At 32.2% G+C, this 16,266-nt stretch overlaps 1 long non-coding RNA gene across 1 annotated transcript; it reads right to left on the reverse strand.

Moving 5' to 3' along the window:
* Positions 1–308: 308 nt before the first annotated feature.
* Positions 309–8,271, reverse strand: LOC139515684 (uncharacterized). Its single transcript, XR_011662825.1, has 3 exons — positions 8,044–8,271; positions 1,280–1,387; positions 309–641 (listed from the first exon to the last, which is right to left on the reverse strand). It is a non-coding gene; the product is annotated as an uncharacterized lncRNA (long non-coding RNA).
* Between the last annotated feature and the right edge of the window lie 7,995 nt (positions 8,272–16,266).

Consider the following 16,266-nt stretch of genomic DNA (forward strand, 5'->3'; position numbering starts at 1 on the left):
GAATATGAGCCCTGGTTTGTACTAGACAGACACACTGGTCGAAACGAATTTTGGAATTGCTACATAACAATGAAACAGTCCACAGAAAGACATGCGACCATACCCGCACATATTTGTTGGCGTAATGCCGAGACTTTTTCTTACTACTAGATGCCGCGAAATAAACGTCGAGGTAGCAAATACTAATTTCAAGTCCTTGCAATTGATTTGACCCAACGGTGATGGAAATGGGCACTCGAGGCGAGTACACTACCACATAACAACCAGTGGTAATGTTGGAGGTATCAGCAAAGAAAAACAACATTAGATAATTAAAAAAAATATAACAATAACTTAACAAATAACAACAAAATAAATTCACATAATTCTCAATGCATTCTGTCTTGCAAAGTTTCCTGCAGTTAAGTCGATTTCTTATCCATTTTGCCGTATTAGATTTCTTGACATGCATATGATTTGCACCCCATTGTCGTATTAGATTTCCGGACTTTCACATGAAATACGCCCCATTTTGTCTTATTAGATTTCTTGACATTCACATGATTTGCACCCCATTTTGTCTTGTTTGTATCCCATGAAGCCACAGTTCTCTTTGCATATCTTATATGGACATAAAACAACAGGGATCAAGAGTGGAATATCTGAAAAAGTAAATATATACTTGTTATTCAGATTTTATAAGATCAACAATTTTAAATAACTCGTGTACATGATTGTTTATCGGATTAGGATAACACGCACTGGCGCAAATAAAAGCAATATATTGTTTCGTAACAGAAATTATGAAAGCGATTTTCCATCTTCCGGTCTAATTACAATGGAGGGATGATTGTGTCTGCTTCACACGTAAGTCACGCCCTTTCACGAGACATCGTTATCAGATGTTTTTTTTTATTCCTGGTATTGGTCAAATTACATTGAACGGATTCATATATACGCACCACCCTTTCGTTTAGGTTCCGACACTCAGGCCACACCTGTCTCATGTCTAATTTACATACAGGCAGCATCAATTATATTAAGGCTTTAGGCTTCGTCCAAATCATGTATTTCAGTGGTGAACGAATTTTTTATTTCTCATTGTTAGGCCTATAACTTCTATGGAAAATATTTCTTTTTCAAATACAGATGGTTGTCTATTGAATATATACACATTTCTTTTGAAAATACAGGTAATTGCTATCGAAGACATATATATTAATTAAGTTTTATATTTTTGAATACTCATTGACAACTTGAACCAAACGGAATTAAATTGGGTCCACATGTCTTTACTTACTTTTAGGTTCGCACTGACAAGACCCGCGGCACTGCTTACGTAATCGCAGATTAATATTATCGTTGTTACACACTACTGAACATGATGGACATCTACGACGAATTGGACCTAAAAAATAAAATAAAAAAGTATTAAAAAAAGATTAAAAAAAATATAAGTTATTGCATAGAAGTAACACACCAGGTATCACATATGGAGCAGGATCTGCTCAGTCACCCTTCCGGAGTACCTGAGATCGCAACCGGTTTTTTTGTGGGGTGCTTAGTATTCAGTTTTTCTATATTCTATTTTTTTTGTACTGTTGTTTGTATTTTCGTAGTTTTGTAAGGCATTGTCATTTTTTTTTATTTACGAGTTTGAATATCCCTTTGATATCTTCCACATCTCATTTTTCTAATGTGTACACTAGTATATGAAAATAAAATTGAGAATGGGAATTGGGAATGTGTCAAAGAGACAAAAACCCGACCACAGAACAGACAACAATATGAAAAGACTAATAAGTACTTTTAGGCCTCTAAAAAAATCAAAATTAAGGATATGCCCGGTTCTTCTGTACAATATAACGATAATATTTGCTGAACTGTAATTTATAAAATTTAATTGTATAAACTCCATCATTTTTGTTTTATCAAAATCGAATTGGGGATCTACATTTAAATATATGGATATCACACAGTCTCTGTAAAAAACCGTAAATAACAAATATATATTATCTTAAGGTATAAACAAGCCTAAATTGAAAACAACGTTCAAACCTATGATTGCGTTGGATAAAAACCACAATTTTTATACGTGTGCATGTAAATCAAATTTCGATGTAGAGGGGTCTAAATACAGCACAATCAACATTTTCAAAAAGACCAAAAAGTAAAAAAAGATATACATTTTAACTTATATTTTGTTCAGAGACAAGTGCCTTTGTGATACTGTGAGAAAATGTGGTAGTACTGTCTGCTTACTCATATCAGAAAATACCTATATATATAATTTAATATAACAGGATATTTTTTCGGAAACAAGTAAGTGGGTTATGCATGGCTAATGCAACAAGGGTTACAAGTGATAAAGTATAAAGTCATCCCTTCATTTTACGTACGTCATTGGAATATCTATACCCTTCTGTGGTAATTTATCTCCTGGTTGTGCGAATCAAACAAAATAATTTTAAATTGATATCGGATAGGACAACAAAAATGCACTCATAGAAAAATTTAGTTTCTTCCCGAAGAATATGCATATAGCATAGTGGTATCTGGCGTCTAAGGGGATATTATAGTTAAAAATAATATAAATAAATGATAAACGGTTTAAAGTCAATGATTACTTAATATGAGTTTGCACTGTGAACAAATCATGAAAACCTTACGAATACTATGATATTTATTTCGGTTGCCCCGTACTTAAACATTTGCTTTCTCGTGTTTCTACACGTTGCAAAACCTTCGCTTTTTTAGGATGACAAAAAAGGCAAAATTTTGCAATTTTTTTTTATCATTGGCAGTCCAAATTTCCCTCGAATTTGGTAAGCCGACGTTTTCTAAAACTGTTTTGTCTATCATGAAATGTTTTCGTTTTACGTAACTTGCGGACTGAGCTATTGAACGTCAGAACGGCAGACACGTGCCTGTTCAATAAATTGATCAAATTACTAAAAGTATGATTATGAGGAAGTGTTATTGTGTGACATGCTACTGTTTGATGCAGATATAAACCTAATTATGGAAAATTTATTATCGTATTACTCATAGAAAAATTTGGCACAGGTGTTTTATATGTTGAAAAACATGGCCTTGATGCGGATTGTTAGAGTGCAAGCATTTTTTTTTCTTTAGAAACGATGACTAAAGTTTAAAATGCTGCTATATATATTTCTAACGGAGACCTGTCAAGTCACGCTTGACTGAATCATGTATTGACCTGGCACATACATAAAATCTATGCTAATGAACGTTATTAATAAATGCAAGAATATGTTGGTGACACTAACAATCAGGAAAACTAATGATTGATGTCCGGTATTGATTGACTGATTGTGACGTCATCAATATTTGCGTTCATACAAATCTAGTGTACGTCAGGTCAACCAAATCATTACTTTCTCATTAATGTCACTTTTTTTATATTGCTCTAATTTCACCACAGATTATTCATCAAATTTTCCAATAATTAGTCAGTGTAAAACTAAAAAAAAATGTCAATACAAAAAGTATCAATAAATGACTAAATTCATCTTTAAATTATGCCGATATAAGTTTTTTTTTTAAATAACATCTAAATATAATTAAAATTGTTATAAATAGATGCAAATGTCTTTTAAATATATAAAATGTTAAGTTTGATTAATAAAAAAAAATCCATTGATAAGGATAACAATTAAAACCGCAATAGTTGAGAAAACAGATGAGTAGACATTGCAAATGCTTTTTTTTTCTTTTCAATAAATATTGAAAACGGTTAAAACTGTCAATCTGATGAAAACAACATGATGTCACCCTCTTCAAAAGGGGCACAGTACGTTTGCGCTTTTTTACCTGTAAAACGATAGGACATTTGCGCTTCAAATACTATGGACATTTGCACTTTAAATTTTGAATCACTTGTATTAAATTCACCGGACATTTGCGCTTTTTACCTATAGTTGTCCACCTGTAATTGTAATGAGAAGTAATATTACGTAGCTGAATTTAACTTATATTTGTCATTATTACGACACATGGTGCAAAATCCTTCAAAGCCCACTTTAATGAACAGCTCAACTGCTAAAAAAATCTTTTTGAAGAGTATCATTTAACAACAGTCAGCGAATTACATTACGATTTGTTATATTGATGAATAGGCACCCCAGAATTGAGAAATACCAGTCAAAACAGATAACAAGACCCTTTTTCAGCGAAAAATTACCTATGATGACTGTATATGTTTTCACTGTCTTTAGAATGTTTACTTTTACTAGTAAAATTTAGCTGTATACAATTTTTTTTTTAAATAAATCAATGTGCTAAGAAATGTGCTTTGCAATGATTTTAAAATTTTTACCTCTGCCAAGTCAAACCTGGCGGTCCCAAGCCCGGATAAAAAGGAGGATAGTCATAAAAACCAAATATTGCAAAAGCGCAAATACCCATTTTTAAAAAGCGCAAATGTCCTATGATTTGAAGCGCAAGTATCCAAAAATAAAAGCGCAAATGTCCTATGAAAAAGCGCAAACGTCCCGCGCCGTTCAAAAGACGGTAAATTACAGAAACAAAAAAAATAGACGAAGACACGGATTTTCTTTTTTGTTGTGAAATGAATTCTCACGTGTAGTGTGACCGGCAAGGTGTTTAATTCCAAAAAGTCCACAAACATATATGAATGAATAGAGAATTACGGATGCTAAGGTATAAAGAGTAGATCAGTAATAATGAATAAAGAAAAAAGAAAAAAGTCTAAAAAATCAATAATAAAGAACATAAGTACTTCTTAAAATATCAAAGTTGAACGATTCTGGGTACATAATCGCACAGAGCCAAAGGAAATGAATGACCACCAGTGGTGGATCCAGGATTTATAAAAAGGGGAGACCAATCGTAATAACGCCAAAAAAAGGGGGGGATTAGAAAAGCACTAAAACAAGAAATAAACGGTCATAAAGAGATTCGGACCAATACTTTAGTTGACATAAAACTAAAATGGGGCACCTAATGTTTACTTAATTTACGAGTTAGTGACACCATATACGATGGAATATGCGACCGTTTATGAATACAATGTTTTTCTTCTTCAAATAATAAACAATAATTCTTAAAAACTGTAAGGTAAATTTCTATAGATATCAAACATCAAGACAGCGAAATTTACCTGGTAAAGGTAATCATGCAATTTTAATTACTTATTCATAATTTCATAATCCGTGGAAAATCCCTACTATCTCGTTATTTGATACAGGTTTGTTTTTAGGCATAGTTCATTGCCCTATCTTAAAAAAAATAATGAACAGAAGACATGAGATGTTTGAAAAATAGTACAGTGCATTCTTATGGTGGCTAACCACCTTGGTCTTTACATATCATAACACGTGTGATTTATTAATCTGAATATATTGGCCAGCGCATACTGGCACGCATACTGGCACGGTCACTGGATCGTCATCTAACGATGTCACATTTAACATTTACTTAAACAGTGGTTAACCTATGGTATGATTCGTACATTTGTGGCGTCTAATATTCAAAGTAAATCAAGGGACGAAAAATAATTGGCAAGCTTGAAACGGTGAATCAATAAAGCATGACGTTAGGCATACATGTTTCATTCATAAATTACTATACTATATACATGATATAGACGTTACATATCCACTTGCTAGCATAATACTACAAGAACATAATCGAAAATCTGAAATAACGATCACGTGTACATTGCCTCATTCAATAGACAACTGATAAGATCTGTTTTAGAATATACTGCACTTAAGTTATTTAGTGACTTAAGCTACGTGTTGCTTAGTATAACAATCGCGAATATGTTCTCATGCTGTTTAAACTCGCATCCATTGGAAAGGGTTTTGAGAGGGGGCGGGAAATATACTGCACTAAACCAAAGTGTTGTTTATTATAAAAATTGTGTGTATGCTCTCATGGTGGCGTGCTTACTTGCATGTGGAGGGGAGGGAAAGAAAAAAAAAGTCTTTAAAATAAAACTGTCTAGCACCCAGCGTTTAGGAGTAAGAGCAAATACTGGTAGATCTAGAGTCAGAATAATCTGTCTGTGTTTAGGCACATGTAATCTCCGTGAGTAACCATGCACGTCAAAATTCGACTCATCGTGGAGGTCTAGTACAAAACCGGGTTCACATTCTCAAATCACATAAACATGTTATCGTCCTGAACATATAAGGATGGCCAGCAGGATGTTACACATCAAATCGATAGATCAATACTCCAATAAATCAACCTACTAATTTAACATTTTGTGCGGGGGCGGACATGGCTTGTTCGTCGCTGAAAAACAATGAATTCGTTGACCACTTGATATTTATATTTATTTTAGAACTTGTGTTACCGGGCTCCATGCATGACCAAAGCTTTGTTTGACTTGGAAGCAAAAAAATGCCTTCATATATTTAAACATACGACAACATCTCAGTTTTACTTGTCCTAGCCAATATACTTCGAATAGGCATATAGTGTGTTTGTTCTAAGCGTAGACAAAACACGATGGCTTATTTTCAACTTTCTGATTTTTGTATGGCTCTTTTCAAACTTAAATATCCCCCTGACATTTCCAAACAAATTTACGTTTAACTACAGAGCTATATATAGATATGATTACAGTTTAGATAAGGTATTGGGGAATCCCAAATAAGTACCCAATGCACAAGTTATAATGTTTGCACGTGGTCAGTTGTCACAGATCTGCTGCGTTCGAAATGCCGACGTTTTTGTTTATACTGATCTCATTTGAAATCCAGCTCCGATATTCAACTCTGAGGATCTGGATGGGGGATCCCTCATTTCTCTTTTCTCTTTTCTTTAAATTTTTTTACCGCAAGTTTGTCTCAATTCTATAAATTTTTCTTCTATTATTCTCTGTTTCATTATATTTTATCATCCCACTATTATCTATTTTCTTTACTTTTTAGCATCCCTTCTGCCTTTTTTTGCCCACCTTTCTGTATTCTATAAACCCCATCTAGTCCCTTAAGTATCAATGCGAATTTTTATCAGAGCTATACTGCTTTATCTCCATGTTTCCGTTGCATTACAATGAATCATTTTCATCGAGTTGGAGAGTAAATATTCAATTACAAATATTTCTATAGTGTTTTATCCTAAAAAGTAGTCATATAATAACATAGTTTCGCTCTTAAAAAAATCATCTTAATTAATCTTCGTATTACTTTGCATGACTTAAATCCAATTCAGTATAAGCAGCTATGCATTTGCAGAATTGCGAATTATTACAAAACTCCAAGGTCAATAACATATCTCAAACTGAAAGGGTGTTTTTAGTCAAAGCGCTCTTCTTACAGAAAAGGTGCATTTCATAATAGGTGACTGCTCGCGTTCGTATAAATGAACCGTCAAGTCAATAAGTAAACATTTGATCTCTCATCGGAAAAGTAAATTTGCGCTTACTACTTTAAATCGTTCTACAACCATGCATGAGAGTTTCATATTCACATGAAGATTTCTGCTGACGGCTACAACGTGCACGTTATTTAGAACTTATATGCAAATACATTTCAACCTTCATACAATTATTCTATAATGTTGCTCTGTTGCCAAACATATTTTTCTTTAACAGTACGGTTAATGCTTCTTCCAACCTCTTGCATAAACAATGCTTATTTTTGTTTTGGTACAATATCCATCGATAAATCAGTATTTAAGGGGTGTTCAGGGCGGTGGTATTATGAAAGTTTAAGAATGATCTCGAGGTGCATAAGCATTTTAGACTTTTTACGTCACTGTTGTCAGGCTGCAAGATTTGCTGCAGCAGACGTCAATAGCCTCATATTATCAAACACATGGCACATAATGCAGCTATGTTTCATCCATCTTTTTAAAACGGAATATTTTGAACTTGTATAGTGCATTTAGTTTTGTTAATTCTGAACGAATACTTTTTATGAATATGACGATTTATACCACATTTATCCCCCAAAGGTCAATCTAACCAAATACATAATCAGGGCTTCTTCTATCTCCTAATAAGTTTTTTGTAAAAGAATAAAATGCACCATACCATAAGTATACATCTATATTATAACAACCTACCTTGATATGAATTATGAAATATGATAACAATAATTAAAACAAAGAAAATTTTCTCCATGAGCTCATTTTGTTCCTGTGACAAGATTTGTGTATTTCGGACGTATAAAGATCACTATATGTAGTAGCGAGGGGTCGTATCACTCAGAGATGTACTACCTAATTTAAATAAATTGGTATAGTACTATAAACGTCTTTATTTATATCACCAAGGATTGGCGGTTGTGTGACATAGATCCTATCATCGCAGATTTAATTTTATACTTACATATTGAAATTTAACGTTGATTTTTCTGATTAGTCATGTTATATTTTGATGATCAAAGGTCATGGTATAGATTTGTGATTGGTACAATGCCGGTATCTATATAATTTTCACATTAGATAAATCGCTAAGTGCGGTTTAACTTGACTTCGAGGTTTTTTGTTTGTGGTACGGAACTTTTGTTTACAATTTATTTACATAGAGATCATCTGATATAATGTGTTAAGCCGATCGTCTAATATACTAGGTATACCGATTATAAAAGGTTTAAATGAAAATGTTTTATTGAACAGAAAACGTTCGATTTAAAATCGAAATATTATAAAGAAAAAAATAATTTCATTGTCTTGGAGAAAATATAAAAATAAGGAGACCATGGTATGATTGCCATCATGAAAACTTTCCACAAGATACTAAATGAAGTTGATGTAAGCAATTATAGACAACCGTACGGCCTTCAACAATAAAAAAAATTTCGATACCTTATAGTCGGCTATAATAGGCCTCGGCATACACATAGAAGGGGCAAATATGATAATATTAAAAAATAAAATGTACATTTTGACCCCTTTTACAAATATGGTTTAAAAAAATATGTCACTTTTATCACATTTTTTGTGCAGAATGAATGTTAAAAACAATAGTTATTTCAACAAATATGACTAACGCATTCTATGTTGAAAACAAAGTCTTGTGATGCCTCGATCTTTCTCTTACATAATATTTAGTGGGTCATTTTGAGAGAAGCATTCATCTACCTCGACAAGTCATTTTTATTAAACAAAATATTTTGTCACTAAACATTAATTATGAACAAAACATGTTATTAAGTTAGAGAATGAAAAATGTACTGACAATAAAAAAGGGGAATAATCAAATCTACCTTTGGCTTCGAGAACGCTACAGAAAAGAAACGATATACTACAAGCATACTTTTAAAAAAGATAACAAAACATGTTGAATAATTTTCTGAATCAGTTTCCGTGACCTTATTTTACTGTTTTCTATTAAAAAAAGGTTAAAGTCTTTAAACATGTTAAATGCAGTCAAAAAGAAATTATTTGTATTTAAATTTGGTAACGAAACACTCACGGTGTGCTACCCATTAAGCATGTTTAAATTTGAGATGATGGATTAATGGATTAATGGATTCGTGTTTAAAGTCTAATGGCAATTATTACACGCATATAAGGATGAAACGTATTTATGTGATATAGATGAATATGACCTCTGCTTAGTACAAGACATGCAGACACACTAAGCCGGATTTTTAACTTAGGATTTTTTTTAAACGTGCTAAATCACACGGTCATAATCCGCAGGAAGACATGTCAATTCATTCTGGACGTGTTATTTTGACTCTGAGATCTTACTACTATAATCGTGTGCTTAGCAGAGAGGCATTAAATACAAATTTTAAAAATGCTTAGTCCGTGCTCCAACACGCGAGGAGAGTACACTTGTACGCACTTATAAATACATCAGTTCAATGAGACCACACCAATGTTTGTTTTCCTTACAATTGTTATTGATAATACCATCTGTTTTCCCCATATAGTCACTTTCAAAGGAGTATGAACATTTTTCAAAGAATTCCCTTATTGTTATATTGTTAAAAAAAAATTCAGAAGGGATCGACAAAATGATTATACCAAGTGATTCACGTCTTTCAAAGAAAGAGAACCTATAACTGCTATTATCTTTATTTTTTAAAGCCCTTTTTATCACACAAAAAAATAATTGATCAGAACCAGTGCGAATTTAATCTTTCTTAAAATATAAATTAATTTGCTTTCACTGACGGAATAGATATTGGAAGTTCAGTCTGTACACAAATATTGTTTAGACAAATTCTAGAAACAGCATTTGAACTTGTGGCCTATACGAGGGTCTAAATAGGTGGTCCTTCAATGTTGTAGTCTTTAATTATGATCTCATTTTCTCTATTCCTTTTAATTTTGCCCTTTATTCTATTTTCTTTATATTTTAGCACATACGATAACGGAACGATGTATTCTATTTTCTTTATTTGTTTTGGCGCTTTTTTCCCCCTTTATCATCTCTATTATGTAAACTAGAACCCCCTAGCCCCCTTAATCCGCCTCAGTTGAAATCACCGAACTCTTTGGTCTTTTAGAATTGAGAATGAACAAACACTTTAATTACTTCTCTTCAAAAAAAATCCTCCGATTATTTTAACATGAATGTTCGTGTAATATTTGCCACTAGACATTTGACATTCAGAAAGTAGCTTTTGAAAATATAAACTAGAGGCTCTAAAAAGCCTGTGTCGCTCACCTTGGTCTATGTGAATATTAAACAAAGGAAGCAAATGGATTCGTGCCAAAATTGTGTTTTGGTGATGGTGATGTGTTTGTACATCTTACTTTACTAAACAGTCTTGCTGCTTACAATTATCTCTATCTTTAATAAACTTGGCTTAGTAGTTTCAGTGGAAAATGTTAATAAAAATTTACAAATTTTATGAAAATTGTTAAAAATTGACTATAAAGGACAATAACTCCTTAGGGGGTCAATTGACCATTTCGGTCATGTTGACTTATTTGTAAATCTTACTTTGCTGAACATTATTACTGTTCACAGTTTATCTCTCTCTATAATAATATTCAAGATAATAACCCAAAACAGCAAAATTCCCTTAAAATTACTGATTCAGGAGCAGCAACCCTACAACGGGTTGTCCGATTCATCTGAAAATTTCAGGGCAGATAGATCTTGACCTGATAAACAATTTTACCCATGTCAGATTTGCTCTAAATTCTTTGGTTTTTGAGTTACAAGCCAAAAACTGCATTTTACCCCTATGTTCTATTTTTAGCCGTGGCGGCCATCTTAATTTAATGGCCGGGTCATCGGACACATTTTGAAACTAGATACCCTAAAGATAATTGTGGCCAAGTTTGGATTAATTTGGCACAGTAGTTTCAGAGGAGAAGATTTTTGTAAAAGATTAGGTAGGCACTTAAAGTTAACCATCGAGAGACGTTAACCACCGAGAGTCGGTTTTTAGACCCGCCCAGTGCACCTAAGCACGCCTACTTTTGGAGCTCTTTAGTATGAAGATAAGAAAAATATACGAAATTACGGAACTGTGTACCATGTTTTATCCTTATTGTTGGTGTTTATTGCGCATGCGCACAAAGCATGGTGATAGTTACGGTTACTGACTCAGGAACCTTGTATATTATATACCTCGGTTTACAGACGTTTAATAAACTGGATCCCTGTTGTGTTCACTTATCGATACACTACGATGGAATTACGGACCAGTTTAACATAAACATGGTAAATAGATAGACAGCTGATAATCATAATTGATTAAGAAATAACCTGGAAGAAGAAATGAGTTAACTATTGATGGTATCAGGTCCGTTCGCGCCCAATATAGTTTCGCACCCTACACGTTCGCACCTCACATTTTCGCCCCCCAGGTCCGTTCGCACCCTACATGTTCGCGCCCAATTTTTAATAAAATTTTAGTTAAATTATTAGAAATAATTTATATGAATATAACAAATAATTGTATTCTATTTGAATAAAATTTGAGAATTTATCGAATAGAATTTTTTTTTTTTATTAATTTGATGATTAATTATTAAATGTTGATTATGTATGATTATTGCTAATTGGTATTTATACACAGCCTAATTTGGTGTTATTGTTTACTCTTTATAAATCATGATTGTTGTTTTAAATTGCTTTGATGTAAATACTGCATGAATTTAGCTTTGTATGAGTAAAACTTTGACACGGTGGTGTCCCATTCTACACGCTAGTCCCCGACTTGATGAAAGAAGCTGAGGTTGTTGATGTCAGTGTGCGTTCCGACGACTTAGAGAGAGATGTTCACCGCCGCTACACAGTACTGGAACAGAAGATACAGACCTCGTGGGATTCTTACATGGATGGAGCAATGTCAACTACCCACTTCCTTAAGGTGATCTCCAGACTGTATGGGCCATCAGACCAACCAACTGAAGATGTTCCGCAACAGTAGACTTTTGAACTTTGATTAACTTATGTTATAGTTACTTGAATATTCATGTTTTGTTGTATATGTGTATATGACTGATGTATGATTGTGTTTTTTTCTAAATTTATTTTAGTGCTTTTTGACTTTTCTTAAATGAATTTTTCATGATTGGAAATGATTGTGTTAAATTCAAATTAAGATTAAAATAGTTACTTAAACATTTTAGTGCTGTTTTTTAAAAGATTTTTTTCATGATTGAAAATGAGTATGTTACTAAGTTCAAATGAACATAATAATAGTAACTTAAACATTTTAGTGCTGTTTTTTAAAACAAATTTTACATGATTGGAAGTGATTGTGTAAACTCAAAGTTGAAATGAAGATAAGAAAAGTAACTTTAAATATTGTGTGCTGTTTTTAATTTAGAATGGTGCATGATAGAATTATGATTGTTTACTGTTGATATTTATGATGTTTGTTTTGATTTATTGTTGGAATGTATGCTATAAGGACGAATAAAATATATGAAATATATTATATACTTATGTTTTTTTGAACCTCACGAATTATCCCAGATTCATACTATATTTACACACAAAAAAAATAATTATAGCAATACACTTACACCAAAAAACGATGTCAGAAGATCTTGCTTTATCATAAACAATGCAAAAAAAATAATTATAGCAATACACTCACACCAAAAAACGATGTCAGAAGATCTTGCTTTATCATAAACAATGAAAAAAAAATAATTATAGCAATACACTTACACCAAAAACCGATGTCAGAAGATCTTGCTTTATCATAAACAATGAAAAAAAAATTCAAGCCATACACTATCCGAAACATGATTACGAATTATTCCCAGATTCATACTATATTTACACACAATGAAAAAATAATTATAGCAATACACTTACCATGCATACCATTTGTTCAACATGTTGTCAGATTCGCACTTAATTGACTAGAAACAGTGAAAAACAAATTATTTCAATACACTACCCAAAACATGATTAATAAAATTATTCAACACAAAAATGAAATTGTTGTTGTTATTGTTGCCAGAATAACAGAATCAGACTTAAAAACAAGGACTTTTTTTTATAAACTTGTCATGACACAAAAAGACTTGTCAGTATCTCGAATTATTTAGAAACAATGGCATATATATTTATACCAATACACCTACAAAAAATCGGTAAAATTGGGTGCGAACGGACTTTTCGCAAAATTTGGGTGCGAACATGTGGGGTGCGAAAGTGAATGGGGGCGAATGTGGATGGGTGCGAACGCAATTGGGCGCGAACAGACCCGGATTCACTATTGATTATAACAGAGACGAGAATGCCTTCGTGTTTGTTCTGCTAAAAAAAGCAGGAACATTGGAGTTTATGGTTAGATTTTAAATATTTCTTGTCTCCAAACTGGGTAAATTTGATATAGTAACACCCCCCCCCCCCCCCTTTTGAAATAACTCGAGAACCACACATCGCGCTCGCTTAACAAAGTAACAATAAGACATAATTATTGTTAGTTTCAAGAATAATTAATCGTCAAAACTTATCCCCTCCCCGACATCAAAGGAAGTTAAATGTATTATCCCAAAATTAGACCAAATTATTATGATATAAGGACGTCTTGACAGGCTATTATTTTATTTTGTTTTGTTGGTTTTTTTTTTTTGCTTTGACGTCTTCCTCCTGTATGAAAAAAAAACATAATAGACCCCCCCTTTTTCCCCATAATATAGTTTTTTAAGAAGTCATAATTATTTGGACTACCCCTGAATATATTTCAGACAGACTCTTCTCTAAAAAAATGTAAACATGATTTGAGAGAAATCTTTGGAATAGTTTTTTAAATGATTTAATTATTATGTCATGTATATAATTAACATTAACATAGTTATAAACTGAGACTACTAGTATAACACATAGTGTTATAGTAGTCTCAGCTATAAACTTTCCATTGTATTGACCAATATGACTAACTCATATGCTCTTTCCCATAAATGTCACAATATCAATATATTACAGTAAAACTGATAGTTTGATGACATTGTTTAAGACTATTGACCTCAGGTCAGCTTAAACTGAGTTTAAAACTGTAATTTATTCATTAAAACAGTTCAAGACATGTACCTTCTGAAATGTGATTGCATCAAAATTAAACCTAAGGCATAACATACTTAGTGTGCAGGAAGTGCCACCAAATAAATACTGATTTGTAAAATTAGATGATGATATTTGTGAAGTCAAAGATATTATAGCTAGTTATAACTAGTTTTAGATATAAATCTGAGTAAAAGGTTGATTTATATGTGCTCTTTCATGTTTAGATTATAATTTAAATTTAATCTTTTGAAGTTTTTTTTTATAATATTAAGACATTAAAATCACAATTATTTATTTATACACAAAAAAATAATTTTTGTCCTTTTTTAGTTGAATGACTGTACACAAACATTATACACACATAATTTTGATAATTCTGTAATGTTTTTTTTCTATAGCCCCAGAATATGACAAAAGACTTATTAACCCAGATTTACAAAAAATAGAAATAGTTCAGCTACCATAAGACTGCTATGACAAAAATTCTGCAGTTTCCAGAATTTGAGGTAGAGTATAGTTAGGAATAGTTTGATTATGCAGATGCTTAGTTTGCCATAAACAATTATGCCCTTGATACAAAAGCAGAGGAAACAAAAAAGTATGAAAATAGTTGAAAAAAGTAATCATTATTACCTAGTCATATACTGTAAATAGAAAAATAGAAAAGCACTGGTTATGATTTGGTATTTTTAATAGCATTATCATTTGTCCATAACTTGGAATATATACTGGATTGAGCTTGACATTTATTTAATATCATTGACACATGGTTGCAAGAAATGAAAGATGGTAATTTAAACCTAGCAATTTTATTCAGATTTAAAAAAAGCTTTTGATTTGGTAGAATATAACTTTCTTTGTTTAAAGCTGGACATGTATGGATTTAGTGAGACTACTGTTAGTTTTTTTAAGTCGTACCTGAATAACAAAAGGTATACATTTGTAATGTTAACTCTGAACAACAACATGTAAAATTTCGTGTTCCCCAATGTTCTATACCTTGTCCTCTATTGTTTGTGCTATTTATAAATGACCTTCCCTTATGCATTAAAAATTGTGAAACAGACCTATATCGTTGTATATGCTGATGACACCACTATTCATAAATCAGGGGGAAACATCTAGAAAATATAAATGATGATGTTCAAGAAGATTTATACAGGGTTGAAGAGTGGTGTAAAATGAATAACATGTTCATAGATGCAAATGAAACAAAATGTTTGATTACTGGAACAAAGCAGAAACTATTCAGACTTTTCAACCAAACTTGATAATAAATTAAAGTATTACAAAATTCTTCATGTGAAAAAATATTAGTTTCAAAATTGACAGCCCACTAAGTAACTGGAGAAATCAAATTGACCAAGGTTGTGCTAATATATCATCCAGAATATACCATCTTTCTTAAATACATTTTTTTTTATATAACTGCAAGAAAACATAATACAATGGGTGTTCTGCCCCTAATTGACTACTGTTGTATTATTTGGGATGAATGTAAAAATTAAGGGATAACAAGAATTTTAAAAATCCAAAAAAAAAGGGCAGCATGATAAATTCTAGATGCAGATCCGTTATCCCTCTTGGTATATAGGAGCACTATATTCTATGTTAACCTCCGACAGTAGGTATAAACAAATACTGTTGATAGACGGTATATAGGAGCACTATATTCCATGTTAACCACCGACGGTAGGTATAGACAAATACTGGTGATAGACAGTATATAGGAGCACTATATTCTATGTTAACCACTGACGGTAGGTATAGCCAAATACTGTTGATAGACGGTATATAGGACCACTATATCTTATGTTAACCACCGACGGTAGGTATAGACAAATACT

Source organism: Mytilus edulis, chromosome 3 (assembly GCF_963676685.1).
Source record: "Mytilus edulis chromosome 3, xbMytEdul2.2, whole genome shotgun sequence".
Taxonomy (NCBI): Eukaryota; Metazoa; Mollusca; class Bivalvia; order Mytilida; family Mytilidae; genus Mytilus; species Mytilus edulis.